Source organism: Dromiciops gliroides, chromosome 3 (assembly GCF_019393635.1).
Source record: "Dromiciops gliroides isolate mDroGli1 chromosome 3, mDroGli1.pri, whole genome shotgun sequence".
Classification (NCBI taxonomy): domain Eukaryota; kingdom Metazoa; phylum Chordata; class Mammalia; order Microbiotheria; family Microbiotheriidae; genus Dromiciops; species Dromiciops gliroides.
This window is the reverse complement of record NC_057863.1, coordinates 552,437,921-552,459,293: the sequence shown is the minus strand read 5'-3', so window position 1 is coordinate 552,459,293 and position 21,373 is coordinate 552,437,921. Positions and strand designations below refer to the sequence as shown.

The window sequence follows — 21,373 nt, the reverse complement described above, 5'->3', positions numbered from 1 at the left end:
TCTACCACTTCATTTCCTAAAGATATGAGACTAAGGACAGGCTACTGTCATGAAATTTTCTAAATCTGATGAAGGAAAAGAAATGGCGAAGTCTCCAAGCCGTAGAAAATAGGTTTATTGAGAGAGAGGATACCTGTCTCACAATAAAGCCAGTCTCAGGTCTAGGACTCAAAGACCCCAAGTAGTGTCACTCAGTTACTTTTATACCCCTCCCACAATAGAATATACCCCACATGGTACATGTACATAGGTTCACCATCAAGACGTGCTAGTCAACTTGCTAGCTACTTAGATTATCTAGCCACTTGGATCTTCGAGCCAACTTAGATTATCTAGCCAACTTGCTAGCCACTTGGATTATCACATTCTGCCAACTTGAATTGAACACTTAATCAGATGATTGCTAGAGGCTACTGAGGTGGAAATAGATGATGGCTAGAGATGGTTTCTAGACTTAATGATTATATGGCATTGAAATTTGCTCTACTAGTATCTATCTTACTTCATAAGCTAGAGAAACATCATGATTTGTAGATTAAATACTGATTATTAGCATAGTTAAATCACTTATCTTTAAAGGTTGGGGAAAATCTCACTCATACTACATTAACCTAATAATTTCTTTCTAGGAAGCCTTATACTTGCATCTAAACCAAATTTACAGAGCTGCCCAGTGTGTGTCCAAGTACCTGGACACATTCATGCCTCTCTTTAAATATATCACCAGAAAGCCTTTACAGATGCAATAAGCATCTTTGACGCTCTGTACCTCCTGCCCCGGGAATGAGGCCACCTACTGAGACCACCTTTCTTGCAGTGATGCCTCTATTCCTTGGCTTATTGGGCTAGCCTGGGCCTCTTCTTTATCCTAATCCTCTATCCTCCCCATTTCCACTCATGAGTTTCAGCACTGATATAAAGGTGATTTCTTCACTGGGAATCCTGTAAAAGAGTGAAGTCACAAGTCTGGTCCCAAAATAATCAAATGATAAACACAAAGTGCCAACTATGTGCCAGGAACTGTGCTAAGCAATGACTAAGAAATTATTTAATATTTCATGTATATAAAGCACTGCATAGAGTTTACTTCACTCTAACCTCACAATAATCCTGTGAGGTAGATAGCTCAAGTAGTATTTTTTAAAATGTAAATAGTATTTTATTTTTTCCAATTACATGTAAAAACAATTTTCAACATTCATTTTGTATAAGATTTTGAGTTCCACATTTTTTGCCTCCTTCCCCTCCCCTCTTCCCAAGATAGCAAGAAATCTAATATAGGTTATACATGTGCAATCATGTTAAACCTATTTGCACATTAGTCATGTTGTGAAAGAAGAAACAGAACAAAAGGGGAAAATGAAAAAAAGCAAAGAGAGTGAAAATAGTATGCATCGATCTGCATTCAGACTCCATCAGTTCATTCTCTGTATGTGGAGAGCATTTTCCATCATGAGTCTTTTGGAATTGTCTTAGATTATTGTATTGTTGAGGAGTAAATCAAGTAGTATTATCCCCACTTTTCAGATTAGATAACTGAAGTCAAGAAAGGTTGCTCAGTACAATTAGTATGCAATAAGCCTGGATCTCAAACTCCTCTATCTTTTGATTTTAAGCTATGTGTGCTTCTCTCTGTGGTAAGCGTTTACTAAACACCTACTCCAGGCTTACTACTCTGAGGGCAAAGAGGCTGATAGACGAGACCTGGTCCCCAGAGATCTCCACAATGAGCTGACAGTTGAGATGGGGAGACAGAAAGATGCCTAAAGCTGTAAACCAGAAGAGCACATGGGAAATGGACGAAACACGAGAAAGTGTGAAGGATGGAAAATCCTATCTGACCAATGGGAAAGCAAGTTTGCAATTCTTTGCTCAGGAAGCATTTGGGAAACACAGAAAATCTGACCATCACTTCCAATCGAAGCTGTAAAAGGGAATTAGAGAAGAAAAAATATCATTTCCTCCTCTCATGTTTGGGCAGGATGTTGCTATTATTGATCTCATCTCCCTCTGCCAGTTGATCTTGGGTCATTTAATCTGTGACTTGTGAATCTCCTTAGTGCATTATCCTGAAAAGTAGGTGGCATTGATTTTTCTTTTCTTTTTGAGTCAGTACTTCTGGGGTCCTTTCCAGCCATAAATCTTTGATCTAAATGAGGCAGCTAGGTGGTATAGGAGACAGAGCCCCCAGGCCTCGAGTGAGGAGGACCTGAATTCATAGCCAGCTTCAGACAATAACTAGCTGTGTGACCCTGGGCAAGTCATATAACCTCTGTTTGCCTCAGTTTCCTCAACTGTAAAGTTGTTGTTCATCCTTCGTTCTCAAAGAGGACCTTGACATTGGGAAATGATGTCTTGACTTGCACTGAATTGGATAGAAGTGAGGGAGGGCTGTGCAAAATCACCAGCCTCACTCTCTCCTCCAGAGCCATCTGGGTTCAGTGGGAACATATACATGAGGATGACTGAAAATGGCCCCAGGTATTTTGAGGAAGTCAGAGTTAAGTGACTTGCCCAGAATCACGCAACTAGCAAGTGTCAAATGTCAGAGGCAATATTTGATCTCATGTCCTCCTGATTCCAGGGCCAGTGCTCTATCCACTGTGCCACCTAGCTGCCCCCAACTGTAAAGTGGCAATAATAACAATACCTACCTTCTACTAATCTCCAATACCAATAGAACTAACCTCTTAGGGCTATTGTGAAGATCAAATAAGAAAATATTTATATTATCTTTACGATATAAATCCTTAACACAGTGCCAGACACATGGTAGACATTTAATAAATTTGTTTCCTTCCTAAGATGCCATTATCCCATGACCCACTGTGATTACACCATTAGGAAGAGCAGACCAGGGGCAGCTAGGTGCCACAGTGGATAAACCACCGGCCCTGGATTCAGGAGGACCTGAGTTCAAATCCAGCCTTAGACACTTGATATTTACTAGCTGTGTGACCCTGGGCAAGTCACTTAACCCCCATTGCCCTGCAAAAAAAAAAAAAAAAAAAAAAAAGAGCAGACTGATCTCCATGCTCACAGCTCTTCTTTTGGATTTGGATGTGTGTTATCAGGATGAGGAGATACTCCATTATTCCATGTGTGAAAACTCCCTCTACTGACAAGTACCAGCCCCTTAGCTGTAATTGGACAGTGGTTTGCCTACAGTCACATAGCTAATATAAGTTATGAACTCAGCTGTTCCAGACTCCAAGGCCTGACCTCTGGCCTCTGGCCTCTGACCTCTATACTACCCAATTTCTTGAACAAACATATAATCCTCCAGCTGCTTCTTCATGATCCAGAATGCCTTCTAAACCCTCTGTCACTGCCATGAATTGTGATCACTTTCAAATGAGGAAACTGAAGTTACAAGAAAGTAAGAGATTTTGATCAAGGTTATCCAGCATGTTAGGACAAGTAGCTAGCTATCTGATCTTGAGGAAAGGCACTTATCCTCTCTGGGGCTCAGTTTCTCCAGCTGTGAAATGTGGGGCTTAGACTCACTAGAGAGTGAACAAAGGTCCCTTCCAACTCTGATTTTCTGTTCTAAAGTCCCATCCATCTCTAACATTCTGTCTTCTAATATTGGATGTCCTTAGGACCCTTTCCTGGCTTTCAGTCTATATTCTATCTTCTGAGATCCCTAACAGCTCTTGGTGTCTATATTCCAAAGCCCCTTTCAATTTCAATACTTTGTGTTTTGTTTCACAATATTCTACCCATGAAGATTCCTTCAAACTCTGAAATTCTGTGTTGCCACACAGAGTCTGTCTTATGACCCCACCCATCTCTGCCATTCTTTATTCTAAGATCCTGTTAGCTTTGACTTTCCATGTTCTGAGTTCTAGCCCATCTCAGATATTCTCTGTTCTAAGTTACAGGTCTTCTCATCTAGGTCCTAAGGGCCCTTCTAGGTCTTTCCGTCTATGTTCTATGTTATTAAGTCACTTACAGTTCTTACAATTCATATTCTTTTTTTTTTCTTTTGTGAGGCAATTGGGGTTAAGTGACTTGCCCAGGGTCACACAGCTAGTAAGTGTCTGAGGCTGAATTTGAACTCAGGTCCTCCTGAATCCAGGGCCAGTGCTTTATCTACTGTGCCACCTAGCTGCCCCTTACAATTCATATTCTAAGAATTGTTTCTGACTTTAGCATTTTATATTCTCCCACAACACTTTAGATGACAATTCCTTACCTCTCCAACATTTTCTGTTTTTAGTTCCCACTGGTCATTGGCACCACCACGTAGGGAATTTTTAATTTTTTTATTTAATTTTTTTTATTTTGTGGGGCAATGAGGCTTAAGTGACTTGCCCCGGGGTTACACAGCTAGTAAGTGTCAAGTGTCTGAGGATGAATTTGAACTCAGGTCCTCCTGAATCCAGGGGCTGGTGCTTTATCCACTGCGCCACCTACCTGCGCCTGTTTTTAGTTCCCAGACATCTCTTTCACTCCAGGCCCTTCCAAACTCTGACCCTCCATACCATGCGATCATCTAGTCGCTTATTTTCCCCATGAATCAGGACACAGAGGTAGATATGTCACTGCTTATCTGGCAATTTATATTTAGAAGGTTATTTTGTTCATCTGCTACAGTTGCCAGCTTTATACACTCTGGAAAAGTCTCTGTTTACCTCAATGTGCCATGTACACGATATGAGTTTATTAATAAAACCAGGCAGCTTCCCAACAACAAAACGTTGCTTTGCCCGTTTTTCTAGGCAGGTGTTTCCTTTCTGGGAGACTGGGTTGCCATAGGGAACACGCCCACCATGCACTGCAGCAGTCAGATTTCCCTGGGATTGGGGTGGGGGGGTGGGGGGGGTGGGGGAAACGTGCCCAGTGCTTAATTATTTTTTAAGCTGCATGTCATCAATAATGAGCCCATGTCCTGCCACTTAAATAAAAGAACACAAGCACATTAGTCTATTTAATTATTCTCATTTTAAGAGCACTGTAGCGTTCTTTACTTCTTTACTAAAGCAACTCTCGAGTGTTAAATTTTCTCTCATCTGGTCATTTATGCCCAAGCCAAATGTGATTCGGGAGGAGGTTTCATGTTCCTTGGATTGAGTTTCCAGGAGCAAAGGAGTCTGGCTCCCTCTGTGTCCCAGCCCCCTGCTCACCTGGTCAGTGAGTCATTACAGTGGACCAATGGCGTCAACAACCTGGCATTTGCCCCTGCCATGGAGTTGGAGAAGCTTCAAAACCAATTCCCTGGTCTCCCTGCTGCCTCGCTGACATTCAGGTGCATCAGACCCACTTCTCTGCTGAAGTTTAAGGGAGCTGGAGTTGCAGAGCCTTCTGGGGATGCAGGCAGGAGGGGCTTAGGAAGGACTGATTTACTCTAGCCTCGTCCCTCCACACGACGGTCTCCTCCTATAGTTCCACAGAAGCCTCTTACCTTCCAAAACTCAGACGTGGGGTGCTGTAAAGCCACTCCAACTTCTCTGTTTTGGTCCCTCTCCCTCTGTCCTCCTTTCACCAGGGACGGTGTGACCTAGTTCTCAGAGTCAAGAAGGGAACCATAGTTTCCTTTGCACTGGAAATTCTAAATTACTTCCCTTCAACCTGCCCCCACTTAGACTTGGTTCCAATCGTGAATTTCTTTTGTGTTCTTTGGCAAGTCAAGGATGATGCTTTGTATCAGAGAACTTGCGATGGAGTCCTGGACGGAATTTGGAACACATGGAAATACAGAACTTGCCCCTAAATTTCCCACCTCAAGGAAGTAAAAAAAAGAAGAAACTAATTTCTTGGACATTATACCCATCATCATCTTTATATTAATTGTAAAGTTTAGAGTTGTAAGTGACTTTACCCTCAAAACAATGGAAGTTTCTTAAAAGCAGGGATTGTCTCATTTTTGTCTTTTTATCCCCAGTACTTAGAACTATATAATATATAGTAGGAACTTTGGTAAATGATTATTCATTGATTAAAGATCGTCTTTCATCATTTGATAGCTGGGACAACTTGGGATCAGAAAGGTTAAGTGATCTGTTCATGGTCAATATTGGCTCCAGGATTCAAACCCAGGTCTCCTGACTACAGTTCCAGTTTTCTTCCTAAAGCCTAAGTCTGATCAAGATGCCCCCTCTCCCATAACTCTGGTGGTTCCCTGTTTCATCTGGAAGACAAATTAATGCTTTAAAGCCTTTCATCACCTGCTCTTCCCCTCTACCATTCTGGTTTTCTTACACTGAAGGCCCCTCCATCAGCAACACTGGCCTTTTTGTCATTCCTCCCACATGCATTCTATCTCCTGGCTCCATGCCTTTACATTGGCCATCCCCCATGGCTACAATATTGTCTCTCCTCACTTTCACATCCTGCCTTTGCCTGGCTTCCTTTTAGACTCAGTTCTAACCCAGCTTTAGCAAGAGAGCTTTCCCAGTACCTTCCTACCTCCCCATCTCCCAGCCCAAAGTGCCTTCCCTGGGATTACCTTCTTTTTATGCCATATGTATGATGCATGTACATGGCTGTTTACCTGTTTTCCCCATTAGACTAAGCTCCTTGAGGGAAGGGACTTTATTTTTACCTTTCTTTGTATCCCCCAACATTTAACACAGTTCCTGCCCTATGATAGGTACTCATCAAATTCCTAGTGACTCATTTCGTTTTTACTCTATCAGGCTGTTAGAGTCTCTGTGGGTGGACCCTTCAAACTCTAAATTTCTAGGGTTATTTAAAGGATATGTAATGCCTAAGGTTAGGTTGTAGATAATAACAACAACAAGACATGTATGTATTCTTCTATGGTTTGCAAGCACTTTCCATACTCAGTATGTGCTTCTTTTTCTTTTTCTTTTTCTTTTTCTTTTTCTTTCTCTTTTCTTTTCTTTTTTTTTTTTTTTTTTGCAAAGCAATGAGGGTTAAATGACTTGCCCAGGATCACACAGCTAGTAAGTGTCAAGTGTCTGAGACCAGATTTGAACTCAGGTCCTACCAAATGAGGGCCCGTATTTTATCCACCTTGCCACCTAGCTGCCCTTCAGTATGTCTTCTTAACAGCCCTGTGAGGTTGTATCAGGTACCACAATGTATGAGAGAGAATGCTGGATGTGTATCTTCATTCAAATCCTTGCTCTATTACTTGCCAGTTGTAATCATAGGCCAGTAACATGACCTCCTTGGGCTCCAGTTTCCTCATCTCTATAATGGGATAATAATACCTACATCACCTAACCCATACAGTTGTTTTTAGGAAAGTGTTTAATAAACCTTAAAGTACTCCAGCCCTATGTGGCGCCATTTTGTCCCCTTTTCACAGGTAAGGGAGCTAAGGCCCAAAGAGAATTTAAGTGGGCTTCCCAAAGTCACATAGGGACTGAGTGGCAGATCTGAGCCTGAACCCCGAATCTACTGGCTCTCCATTCAAGGGCTTTTCTCCTATGAAGGAGGCTTTGTAGAAGAGCAGCCAGAAAGGTCCATTACTGATTCAGGTCAAGAGGCTTACTTGCCATGGAATCTGCTTTGCAAGAGCACAAGGACAGAGAGGTTCTCAGATGAGAGTGCCTGGCCCTGCTTCATGAGCTCAGAGACCCGCCCCTGTCTGACTGGGTGCTAAGGGAACAAAACTGGCTCATGGCCTTGCTCTCAAGTCCAGAGAGGAACCTCTTCAAATGCAGGCTGTGATGTGGCAAAAAGGCATGGCCTATTTTGTAAACGAACACGTTGGCCGCCAGTGTACTGTGGGGTGTCTGGCAGGCCATGAATAACAGCCCCTTGAATGGAGTTGGTACCATTCCCTTGAGCCTGGCTGTTTAGATTGGAAGGAGTTTTGAGAGAGATAAAAAGGAAGGGAGGGAGGGAAAGAGAGACAAGAAAAGGAGAGGAAAGAAGAGGAAAAGGGGAGAAAGGAGAGGAGAGGGGAGGGGAGGAGAGGGAAAGAGGGAGAGAGAGGAAGAGAGAGGGGGAGAAGGGGGGAAGAGAAAGAGAAAGAGAAAGGAGAGAGAGAGATGTTGGTCTCAAGGCTGAGAAGGAAATGTGTTTTCATATGAGAAAGGCCACTAGGACGCGGTAGAAAGAATAAGAACTTGATTTTAATCCTAGCCTTGACACTTACCAGATATATGATCTTGGCCAAATCACTTAATGATTCTCACCCTCTTACTTCTTTTGTAAAATGGGAACAATAATACCTCCCTGGGCAAGTCACTTGACCTTTCTCAACTTCAGTTTCCTAATCTGTAAAATGGGAATAATAAGAAGAACTACCTGACAGGATCATTTGACAAGATCAACTGAGATAATATGTGTAAAGTACTTTGCAAACCTTTAAAGAACTATATAAATGCCTGCCAGCTACTAGCAGCAGCAACAGCAGCAGCAGCAGTAGTAGTAGTAGCAGTAGTAGTAGTATTATCACCATCAGCACCACCTAACTCAAAGAGCTATTGTGTAAACTTTCCAGGATTACATAAGCATGAAGTCATATCCTAATTGTACAAGACCCTAAATTAAGAGTCAGAAGAGGCTTTAAAAGTCATCTAGTCTGACCCCCTTATTTTCTAGATGCAAAAAATGAGGCCTAGAGAAATTGTGATTTGTCAAAAAAAATATGCGTAATAACTGGCAGAAGTGGTATTTGAACCCAGGTCCTTGGGTTAGAAATCCAGTGTTCATCTTAATTTCATGGTTATTTTAATCTTCCACTAACTCATGATTTCATCAGTATGAATGGTCTTTCACAGACCATAGTTTTCTTCAGGCCTTGGACTTCGCTAAATCCCAGCTATAATCTCTTCTACAAGAGGCCTTTCCCATCTCTCTTAATACTAGTGCCCTCCCTCTCTTAATTATCCTGTGTGTATCTTATTTGCATATGGTTGTTTGCATGTTGTTTCTCCCATTATATCCTAAGTTCCTCGAAGGCAGGGATTGGTTTTTTTTTAACCTTTCTCAGTATCCTGAGTACTTAGCTCAGTGCCTAGCACATAGTAGGTTTGTTGACTGGTGTTCGTGACATACTATGTCAGGAAAAGTCCTTTTTCTTCTAGTGCCCAGCCCCACCCTATCGATGAAGTCAATGGACTGGTTTTCAGCAGCAGATATCCCTACATTATTAGACCCTTCCTTGAGGCCTTTCTAGCTTGGAAGGCCCTGAGAGAGCCTTTGAAAATGCAGGCCTGTGCCAAGGCAAGGTGATAAATCAGAGCTGGACTTTAGGGGAGGTTGGTACTTTAGGAAAAAGGAGAAATCCCTTCCCTGAGGTGATAATTGCTCCTTTTTATGTAACATTGTGCAGCTGATAAAGCACTTTTTTGGCAAGAGCCTGCAAGTAGAGAATGTTATTATCCTAATTTCACAGGTAAAAAAAAAATCTGAGACTCAGAGAGGAAAGGGATTTGCCCAAGGGCCCCTCCTCAGTAAGTGGTGGATTTGGGATGTGAACTGAGGCCTTCTGACCCCAGATTCATGGCTCTTCCAACGTCCTCTCTTGATATCTGGAGGATTCACAACACATGAGTGACCATATCAGTCAGTGAGTCCCAGCTCTTTATGGGAGGTTCCGTGCTGTTAAACAAACAATAAAAATCATAGTTACCTCTGTCATGAAACACAGAGAGAGACTTCTTGCCATGAAATAAACTTAATGTAGAGTGTCCTGTGCTTGGCAAGTTACCCACCTGCTGGTAGTAGAGGCTTTAACAAAGGGTTCAGAGATTAAGGTCGCCTGAGTTGACAGAGGGCTCCTTAACTGTTAGGGATTTCACCTTCAACCTGACCTTAATAATGGTTAAATTTATAGAGTTCAACCTAAGGCTCTAGACTTAGGGTTGGAACTCTGGTTTCTTAGACCCTCTATTGCTTGTTTGATGCTCTAATCTCAAATGGAAGAATATAAGATCTTAGACCATATCATGTCAGAATCAAGACCATAACATTTTCTTTTCTTTTCTTTCTTTTTTTTTTTTTTGGAGGAAGTTGGGTTTAGGTGACTTGCTCAAGGTCTGAGCCAGGATTTGAACTCAGGTCCTCCTAACTCCAGGACAGGTGCTCTATCCACTGTACCACCTAGCTACCCTGACCATAATATTTTCAAAGTATGACAAACCTTACAATCTAGAATGTTAGATCTGGAAGGGTCATCTAATTTCCTCATTTCACAGAAGATGGAAATGAAGTCCACATAGGTAACATAATTTGCTCAAATCACATGACTAGTTTGTTGTTATTACAGAACTAGAAGCAAATGTCCAATCCTTTCCCCTTTATACCATACAATAATAGAGTCCAACCAAGTATGTTCACATACATATGTACAAACATAGAGAAAGAGACAAGCTATTATAGTGGTTAGAGAGTTAGAGAGCCCACCTTGAAGTCAGAAAAAACTGAGGTTAAGTCTAAAATATACTGTTGTGGTGACACTGGACAAATCACCTAAGCTCTCAGGGCCCTAGGTAACTCCAAGACTAAATTACAGGGCAGTTATTAATCCATATTAGTAGAGGAAGTTTCCTATTAAGTTATTTACCTATATCAACAAAGCCAAAGATCTAGACTCTAACATCTGTCTGTTTATCTGTCTATCCATCTATCCATCCACCCATCTATCATACATCCATTCATCTTTCTTTCTTTCTTTCCATCCAGCTGTCATCTATCTATGTATCTATCATCTACAAATCAATTGATCTATCTCTGTTTCTCTTTCAGTCTCTCTATTTGTCTTTCTGCCTATCTGTCCATCATCCAGTCATCGACACATCCATTCATCCATCTATGTATCTTTCTATTCAGCCATTCATCTATACTTTGTCCATGGAATATAAAGAAGGGAAGAAAAGTGAGCATCTGCTAGGGACCTTCATAGGCAGCAGGAGGCCAGCCTGGGGGAAAAAAAATTCAGAACCAATTCTGATGATGCTAGAAACTACTGAATGCTGGTCCCAGGAGGAGAATGTTTGCTGCTCAGACATCTGGCAGAGAGTGCACAAGGCTTAGCATGTATTAAGAGGAAGATCCCCAATTCCACATTCATTCATTCTACAAATATTTATGAAATGCCTTCTGTGTCCAGAACACAGTGCTAGGCCCTGTGAGAGGTACTAAGATTAGAATAAGACCCAGGCCCTGCCCTCAAAGAGCTTACAGTCTAGAAATTTAAAATATCATATCCCCATGGGAGAGAGGACAAGCCATTTATTAGGTGGGAGAAAAGGGGGGATGTGGGTAAAGACTCCTTCCTCCTAGAAGATGGAGGGGTGGGGTTCCGATACAAACCTGAGTGAATGTTAACCAGGTGCCAGATTGGTTTAGAAGCCAACGTTTCTCATGAATGCTAAAATCCAAAGGCCTGAAATGGAAGTGGTAAAGCAAAGAGCCAAAGGAGAGATTTCCAGTTCCTCTGAGGATTTAGGACACAGTTACTGAAGGTTTCACAACAAAAGAGCTGTTTTTCTGATGAAATCTTCCTTGCTGATTTGAGTCTTTTTTTAATCTTAGAAGGACACATTTACAACTGACCAAGCTTCACTGAGCAAATTGATGAGCCTAACTAATCTGTCATCCCAGGAAGCAAAAAGGCCATAGACCGACAACACATCATCTCCTGGCGGGTAGTGACCATGTTGTTGTTGGTTTTTTTTTCCCATTACATTCCTAGAACCCAGGCCAGGGTCTCACACATTGTCACTGCTTTATAAAAGCTCATGAAATGAATGGATGAATATATCAGTGCTTTTTAAACACAAGGTCTGCCATGTTCTACATGTGACCTCATGCAAGCTGCTCCCACTTTCTGGTGATCCATCATGTCATTGGTAAAATGAGGGGGTTGAACCAGATGATTTTAAGTGTTTTTCATCTCGAAGACCTATGTTAGATTCCCCTTGGCTGGAATGAGATTTTGTAAAGCAAAACAAAACAAAATGAAAAAACATTTTATGGAGTTAATAAAGAGAGGAATATCTTGGCAGAAACACTAAGTCGAAAGTCAACTTTTAATTATTGGAACACTGGCTATTTGGTTTCTTTGATGTGTCTTCGGTAAGGAGGGGATTTGTGCTTTACTTCTCCAGCATTAGCTGTTCCCATCTTTCTTCTGATTCTTGCATGAGAGTGGAAGGAAAACATATGTGCAAAGACAGAGGCAGAAGCATCATGTCATCAGAGGTGACCACTGTGACTGAAAGATAGCTCCCAACGTTAACAGGCCATCTTCCCTAATTTCTAGGCAACTAGCTCTTAGCTGCCATGTGACTCTGGGAAAATGTGTTTCCCTTCCTAAGCCTCAGGTTTTTCACCTATGAAAAGGGGTGAAAATGCAAGGAAATACTTTTATAAATTGTAAAGCACCATAAATATGCTTTTTAAAAGTTTATTGAAGTCTTTTACTTTTTACACTCTAGATATTTCCCAGTTTACCCTTTTCTACCTTCACAGAATGCTCCCTTGTAACAAAGAAAGACAGTTAAAAAACCAACCCATAACCCATAGCCCTTGCAGTATTCTGCATCAGTTTATATGAGTCTTCCTGTGCATCTCTGACTTCCTCATATCTAAGTTATTATTATTGTTCATTGCTCTGACCTAATATATCTGTCTTTTTATCAACATTTAATAACCTTTTTGTCCCTTTCTAGTTAACATCCTCTCTTTACCTCCAAACCTTCTTTGAGATTTCTCCTAAAGAGTTTTTTCCCCAGTACAATTCAATAAATATATAATAAGTGCCAACTATGCACAATGCACTGTGATGGGTGTTGGGTGAACAAATAAAGAAATAGTATATTACCTCCTTGAGATCACAACCTGGGGAGGGAGAAGGGAAAGAGAATGTGAAATATATGCAATTATTCTTACAAAAGAAAACACGATAACTGTAAGTAAGTATAAGCAAAGTGCTCTGTGAAGTTTGGGTAAGGGGAGGAAAGTGAAGAGGAGGATGCATTAGGCTTTAGAGTTAGAACCATAAAATGAAGAAGTTGAAGTAAATATGAAGATGTCTACTATCGCTAAATCCAACGATCTTGTGAGTGAATGAATGAATGAATGAATGAACTTGTAAAAAATACCATGCGCCCTGTGATTTTAACAAAAATCTAGGCCCCTGAGCAAACCTGTTAAAACAGATGGTTGATAATAGCTAAAATACCTTGCCAAACAACTATACCAATTCATTTGCTTCATTCAGAGCCACCCTGCCTTGTCAGAGGGAGGGAGGAGGAAAGGAGGGGAGCAGTTGGGCCTTACCATTTTGGAGTAGTGTATGGCCTCAGGTTTAGGCTATACACAGGAGCCTTTAAACAGATAGAAAACGTGAACTCTTTCTGTAGGAATTTCAGCTAGTTTGTAATGTCACTATAAAAAATTCATAGCAATTAACTGAAAACCAAAAGACAGAAAATGGAAGCTTAGTTCAATTAAAACAAAATAAGAAAGCCTCTCTTAGTGCCTGATTTGACTTTCTCCTCATTGACTCCCTCATCTTTCTCCCACATGGATTGAATTGATAGATCCACTTTAATATTCATAGGTAGGAATTGCATGGTTAGACAAAAGGTTATTAGTTTTTTTAAGAACCATGAATTTTAGTATACTAATAACTCGGGGTGAGTCGGTCAACAAGTATTTACTAAGTGCTTATTATATGCCAGGTACTGCTAATCTCTGAGGATACCAAAAAAGTTAAAAAACAGCCCTTGACCTCAAGGAGCTTAAATTCTAATGGGAAACATAAACTTGAAAATGACCAAGTGCTTACAAGATATATAGAGAGTATTTAGAAGGTACTCTGTGTGGGAAACATACTAAGAACTTGGAGGAAAATCCTTTTGAAGAAGGCAGGAAGTGGAGCTGAGTCCTGAGATACTAAGAAGCCAGAGATACTAAAGGGTTGCCAGGGATACTAAAAGAAGAAAGAGCATTTTAGGCATGGTTGTGAATCTAGGGAAAGGCAGAGGGCTGGGTGATGGAGTATGATGTGTAAAGAACAGCAAGTGGTCCAGTAGACCTGGATTGTACAGTGCATGGAGGGTGATAAATTTTAAGAAGAGTGGAAAATATAGAAAAGGGGGAACCTTATCATATGATTCTATAGGTAATAGGGTGTCCTTGGGCCTCAGGATCTGGACATACCTATGCTTTCCACTAGTGTCAAACTGAAATAGAAATAGACTCCTGGGGCCATATATTAACTTAGAAAATCACAAATGATCATTATCTATGTTGTATTGTATTTTTATTTGTTTTGTTAAACATTTCCCAATTACATCTTAATCTGGCTGCTCTGGGATGTTTGACAACTTCTCTACTTTAGATGAGTCTAAGTGGCAGCTGAATCAAGAGTGGAACACATTAGCCATGGATACTGACATGAAATTAGGCTCCATTTTGAGGGACACAGTGTCCAGGATAGGGAGTTCCACTGTTTTCTCTGGTCAAAACATTAAGTGCTAGATTCTGGGCACCATATTTTAGGAAGGATGCTGATAAACTAGAACACATATAGCAGAAGGCAACCAATATGGTGGAGAAGGTAGGGTGGAAAGGGTGGAAACAGAAAACTATACCATTTAATAGTTAAAAGAATTGGGGGCTAGAGGCAGCTAGGTGGCACAGTGGATGGAGCACTGGCCCTGGAGTCAGGAGTACCTGAGTTCAAATCCGGCCTCAGACACTTAACACTTACTAGCTATGTGACCCTGGGCAAGTCACTTAACCCCAATTGCCTCACTAAAAAAAAAAAAAATTGGGGACCTTCTGGCCTGGAGAAGACAAAACTTAGGATGGGCATGATAGTTGTCTTCAAATATCAGAAATATTGTTTTGTGGAAGAGGGATTGGTTTTGATCTGCTTGGCCTTAGAGAGTAGGACCAGAACCAATAGATGGAGGTGGCCAAGAGTCAGATTTATGCTTGAAATAAGGAGAAAAAACCAATACTTGCTAATAATTAGAGTTCTCCAAAAGATGAATGGACTGCCTCTAGAAGTAATGGGTTTCTGATCAATGGATCCTTTCATTGAAGCTGAATGATCACTTCTCGGGCATGTTAAAGAAAAGATTCCTATTCAAATCAAGTGAAATTGTATGATGTTGAGTGATAAAGACAAAGATTCACTAACTGTATTGTTTCTTTTTATGTTCTTGGATGTTATTATATTGGATATTTAAATAATATGCTCCTTGAGGGCAGGTATGCTCAGTAGCAACTTTGTAACTCCCTCAGCGCCAGATACAATACTTTGCTCATCCACGGTTTTTTATTTCTCTGTTGTAATTCATTCTGAGAATCTCAAGGACTAAGTGTGGTTATCTTTCTTTTCTCAGATGGCAAAACTGAACATTGGATTGCAGAAGTGATCTGTTCATCAAACAGTAAGTCCATTTTTTCTCTCAGACTAAGCCTCTCGTGGCCTAATCTTCCCTATTTCTGAATTTTTCTAAGTGGCTGCCATGTGGTTTATGGAATAGAGTATACTGCTTGTCCTTTTTGTTTTTCATCTCCTATGGGGTCTTAAACTTCACAAAGCACTTTCTTCACAGTGATACTGTGCAAGTGCTATTATCTCTGTTTTATAGATAAAGACACCAAGGTTCAAAGGGGGAGTGACTAGCCTAGAGTCACTCAGTGAGTCAGTAACAACACTGGAAATAGAACCCCGTGCTCCTCTCACTTTATCATGGGACTTAGTACCAAGTTATTGTCTTATACTGTCCTAAAGGCTGTCATGTAGAAAAGTATTCAGATTGGTACTGCTTGGCACCAGAAAGCAGAGCAAAGAGCAGTGGGTAGATGTTTCATAGAAACAAATTTTCTCTTGATGCAATGAAAAACTTACAAAGCATGATCTCAGTAAGTCATGAATTCCCATTTTCTGGAAGTCTGACTTAGAAGAGAGAAGACCACCTGCTAGGAATGTCACAGAATACATTCCTATGCAGCTATGGGTTGAACAAGATGATCTAAGGTTTCCTCCAATTCTTAGGTTCAATGATGATACACCTCCACATAAGTATTTATGTATATACACACATATGTGTAGATACACACATATTCATACATACACAGAAGGGGGAGAGAGACAGAGAAATAGTTGGAAAGGGCAATGGTTATTATCTAGCCCAACACCTTTACTATCTAAACGAGGAAACTGAGGCCAAGAGAGACTAAATAACTTGTCCAAGAACAGACAGTCATTATGAAGAGCTTGATTTAAACTCAGACTATCTGACTCAAAACCCAAAAGGTTTAGAGATGGAAAGAATGGATCTTTGAGGCCTTCAGATCCAATCCCCTCCTTTTACAGAAGAGGAAACAGAGGCCCAGAGGGGTTAAACATCTTCCCCGGAGTCTCACAGCCAGTAAGCATGTAAGGAAGGATTAGAATGTGGGCTTCCCTATCTCCAAGTCAAGCACTCTATCTATTATATCCTATACTTCTTGTTCTGTCACTCAGCAGGTATCCACCATTCATTAATTGTTGATCTGTATGTATATATATATATATAATATTAAATAATATAGAGTAATAATTCTATTACTGACAATATTATGTATTAATAATTATATTGACCATATAAAGGATAAATAATTATATGGTATAATGTTAGAGATTAATAATTCTATAATATATTAGTATGTATTAGATAATATTATATATTTATAATTCTATAACATATCCTTATGCATTAATTATACAATATATGATAGATTATAATATATCTTAATGACATCATATTAATTTTTAATCTATTAATGATATGTAATATATTAATTAATGATATATAGTGATAATTATATAATATACATATTATGTTATATATTCTGTGTACAAAATATGTTATTTAAGTGTATTTATATCTATATTCACGCATATATACATACACACATACATATTTACACATACAGATATAGATATAGTATATTAACATTTACTATTTTAACCAAGATATAGATGGTTCTTGAATAAAGACTGAATAGATAAAATGAAATTTTTTGTAGGGGATGGAATAAATAAACATGTAAATTTACTAGGAGAAGTGACTACAAAATTAACATATTTAAAATATATTCAGAACATTATAGAACTTAAAACCAGAAGGTGCCTTAGAGATCATCTGGTCTAATCCTTTCACTTTTAGCAATGAAGTCACCAAGGTGACACATAAGAATATCAGAGTCAGGATTTGAACCCAGATCTTTTGACATTAAATTCAACACACTTTTTATTATGGTTGTTTTTTACATTTCTTTCAAGTCAAACCGATTTCTTTTACTTCTTTTTTATTATTGCCAGTGTCTTCATTTTCAACAACTTCATTTTCATCCATTGTGTACTAAGAGCACATATATAACATGGAGACCCTGAGGAGTGGTGGGGGCAGAGTTTGGCCTGTATTCAGATCATTGTTAGTGTGTCCATGTATAAACATGTATATACTAGTCCCTGGGAGGTCCTTCATCTATAAGAGGGAGGGAAATAGTATTGAAGGGCATAGCTCTCCATCTAGACCCCATAAAACTTTTAATCAACATCATCAAACTACCCAAGTGCAATAGGAGGCCATCCGCCCTTTCAAGCTGGCTTGTATTCAGGAGTTCCTCCTTGCCCTCCTCATTGTTACTGGATGAATGCTGCCACTATTCATTCTGCTCTTGAAAAGCTCTTCTCCCCTGGCCTCCCTCTGTCCCTTTCTCTCTTCCTCTCAACAGTTCCCGGGACCTTGATCTGATCTCCTGTCTTGGCCTCGAACCCTTTCAAGAGTCACAAACTCTAGTTTCACGTGGCCCCCAAACCAGACGATCCTGTTTCTTACATTATCCCAGCAGGTAACGTGAGGAAGCCTCTTTGTTTGGATGGAATTCTGAGGAAACTAATACTTGGCTGGTGGCTTTTCTGTCAGGGTCAGGGAGAGCTTCAAGGGTCCGGATGGAGACCAAGTGTGTGTGTGTGTGTGTGTGTGTGTGTGTGTGTGTTTCTTAAGTTCTCAACATTCAGGACCAGCTCTTCAAAATGTTTGACACTGAAGGAAGCTTACCTCCAGTGAAAGCTAATTCTTACAGCAAATTGAATGCCATCCTTTGGGGCTCCTGGGGAGGTTAGGTTCCCAGGGCTATTATCTTTCAGAGAAGGGAGACAGAATTGTTCTTGTGAGTGAATTAAGCAACAAAGTTATCAGTCCACATTACAAGAATATACATGTAAACAAGTCACAGCTAATGCTTGTGTGAGACAGCTAGAGAGGGTGGTGGATGGAATATTAGACTTAGAATCAGCACCTGAGTTCAGATCCTGCCTTAAACGTTGTTTAGCCATGTGACCCTGGTTAAAAGATTTTGCCTCTTGGCCTCTGTTTCCTCTCCCTCTCTGGGTTTTGATTTTCTGCTCTGTGGAATTCTTCAGGAATGGGTAAGGTGGACATAGGAGCAGAATAGATGATCTCTTAGGTACTTTCAGATTCTAGATTTCTATTATACCCATTTCACAGATGGGAAAACCAAGACAGAAAGTCAGTGGCTTGAATACTGATAGTTTGCAGTGTAGCTTCCAAAAGTCACCTATTTCCTACCTTTAGGACAGTAAGGGGATTATCATTTCTTTCTATTCCAGGACCTAGCACATTGCTAGGCATAGTATTTTTCAAAGATCCAGGGAAGGGAAGGGAAGAGAAAGGAAGAAAGGAGGAAGGACAGATGAAGAGTGTCTCAGTTGGTGATGAGGAAATTTAGATGGCCTCAATGTTATGCTAATAAAATTAATCTGAACAGAAGTACTTGTGAAAGATTGGCTTCACCACTATAGCAGCTTTCTTTATCTCCATTTTCTAGACCTTAATAGGGGCAAAATGTCCAACTCATATAGCATAATTCACTTCCTCTTATGATATAAGAAATTATTCAGGAAATTCAATGGTCATTTCTCATCAGTCTCCAATTTCATCATAATAATATTCAGTTGTTTCAGTCATGTCCAACTCTTCTTAGACCCATTTGGGGTTTTCTTGGCAAAAATACTGAAACAGTCTGTCATTTCCTTCTCTAGCTCATTTTTCAGATGAGGAAACTGAGGCAAATGGGGTAAAGTGACTTGCCCAGGGTACCACAGGCACTAAGTGTTTGAGGCCAGATTTGAACTCAGGAAGATGAATCTTCCTGACTCCAGGCCCAGCACTCTATCCACTGTACCACTTGGTTGCCCCATCATAATGATAGCTAGCATTTATATAGCACTTTAGATTTACAAAGCACTTTCCCTATGTTATCTTATTTGATCCTCACAGCAGTCCTGGAAAATAGGTATTTTTAGTATATACATTTTATAGCTGTGAAAACTGAGGTAGACAGAAGTTAAGCAATTTGCCCAGGTTCACATAGTTAATAAGTATCTGGGATAGGATTTAAACTCAGTTCTTTCTGACTACCAGTCCAATATTGCCACCTTAACCTTCACCCATAGGACAACTGCCTGCCTGCTCTCAAATTGGATTGTAGCAGTGGAAGGTCTTAGATGACAGTGAAGAAATTAATTTTTGATTGTCTTCCTTTAAGACCTCATTGACCAATTACTCGTTTCATCATATGGAGCTTAATCTTATGCAAGACAATGAAACAACACGTGATTTTCATCATGGCAGAATAATTGACCCCTTGTGAGTTCAAGCCACAGGCAGCCAATTCATTTGTTTCAAATGAAAGGTTGGTGAGCAGAAAGCTGAATTTTCTCCCTTTTCTTCTTCTATCTGTGTGTTGTATCTGTGTACACATGAGCATACATGTTTTTAACTGGGAACACCTAGACCTCTTGGATGCTCTCCATTTCATCTCTGGATTTCTGTTGGATTTCTGCCCCTACCTACCAATTGGCAATGGGTGCACCAACCCTGCTTCGTCCTTCTTTTGTTCATTTGTTTGTTTGTTGTTGGGTTTTGTTTTTTCTTAATGCCAGAGAGGAATCAGGATCTGAGTACGCCAGTGTGACATTCAGTAAGGAGAGCTCTTGCTATAGAAAGTAGGCACCATGGTAAAAGGAAAGAGAAGACCATGCATTCTAGCTGTGTAACCCTGAAGCAAACTCCTGAACCTCAGTTTCTTCATCTTTAAAATGGACATAATGATATTCGGCTCCCCACTCCCGACAGGGTTTTTGTCAGGTTAGTACTTTGAAATTCTTCAAGAGCTCTAGAAATAGAAGTTGTCCTTTGTTGTTGTTGTTGTTATAACATGCAAGTTTTTATTAGATATTTCAAGTTACCACAAAGAGAAAGTGAACAACTTGAAAAATAAATAGCTAGATTGTTCTCTAACTTTCATTTGGTCAGATCGGGAGCCTTGCTTGCCAAATGCCTTCATAGTGCCTTTGTGATACAGTGAAATCCTCTGCCATAAATCCCTGGTATCTGGGGCAGGAATTGTCAGTGGTGGGGTATTGGCATATGAACATTTCCCTGAATGTGCAGTCTTTTCAGGAGGACTCATTTGCCCTCGGCCTATAAAGACACTTGAATGTCCGTGTTATGAAGTCCTGGATTCTTATAATCTCCAAGTTGGAGGACAACTCAAAGTTCCTCTGATACAAACCCTTTAGGAACAGGAAAGGAGGGTAAGGTTGAGAGTCCCCTTCCCTCACCCCCCCCTCCTTCCTATACATCCTATTCCAGGTCTCAAGCCATCAGGCTAAACTAGGTTTGTTAGCCTAGGGGCAAAAGGGACAATTTCCTTTCCCCAAGGTACTCTGTTTTACATTACAAATTGCATTATACATAACCACACCTTCTAAGACCTGGATGGGGCCAAATATCTGAATGGGAGTTTAATCTGCCTCAGGGCCTCCTTGGCTTCTTCTGATTTACTCCCTTTCTCAGCCTGAGTAGAGACTGCATGGCCACTTCTAAGGCCTGCAGTGAAGGGCATTCATTCTCTCAGGCAACAGCATGGGGTTGGTGACCCATAAGGGGACCCTTCCACCTCAAAGACTTGAAGTTTTCTATGAGTGATTACTTTGGGCAAAGCACTATTGGCACAGAGGACATAGGAAGAAGCAGGCAGCAGGGCAGCCACCCTCAGGTAGAAAGGAGGCAGCACACACTGAAAAAACTTGGGGTTGGGGTTTATTGTTATATAGAAGATAAATAGCAATGTAATGGTGGGACTAGAGATGTCACAAGGGAATCTAATTACTGAATGAGAACTAGACAGGAAATGTCTTGGGAACTCTGAGGAGGGATGGGGAGCTAAAGCTGGATGATAACTAAAAGATCTAACCCAGAACTCTCATTTTATAGATTAAGGGATGGAGGCCCAGACAAAGGAAGTGACTCACCCAAGGTCAAATGGCCAATCAGTTAGTACTTAAACTCAGATTTTTTTACTCCCTTTCTAAAACTCATCCTCTATGATCTTCACAGTAGTCCTA

The 21,373-nt window shown here is 40.4% G+C and overlaps 1 protein-coding gene across 1 annotated transcript in view; it reads left to right on the top strand.

Moving 5' to 3' along the window:
- Positions 1–21,373, top strand: part of TENM4 (teneurin transmembrane protein 4) — a 1,214,428-nt gene that overhangs the window by 195,529 nt on the left and 997,526 nt on the right. The window contains 1 exon segment of the mRNA XM_043992715.1: positions 15,288–15,335. The gene's annotated coding sequence lies outside the window, so the exon portion shown is untranslated.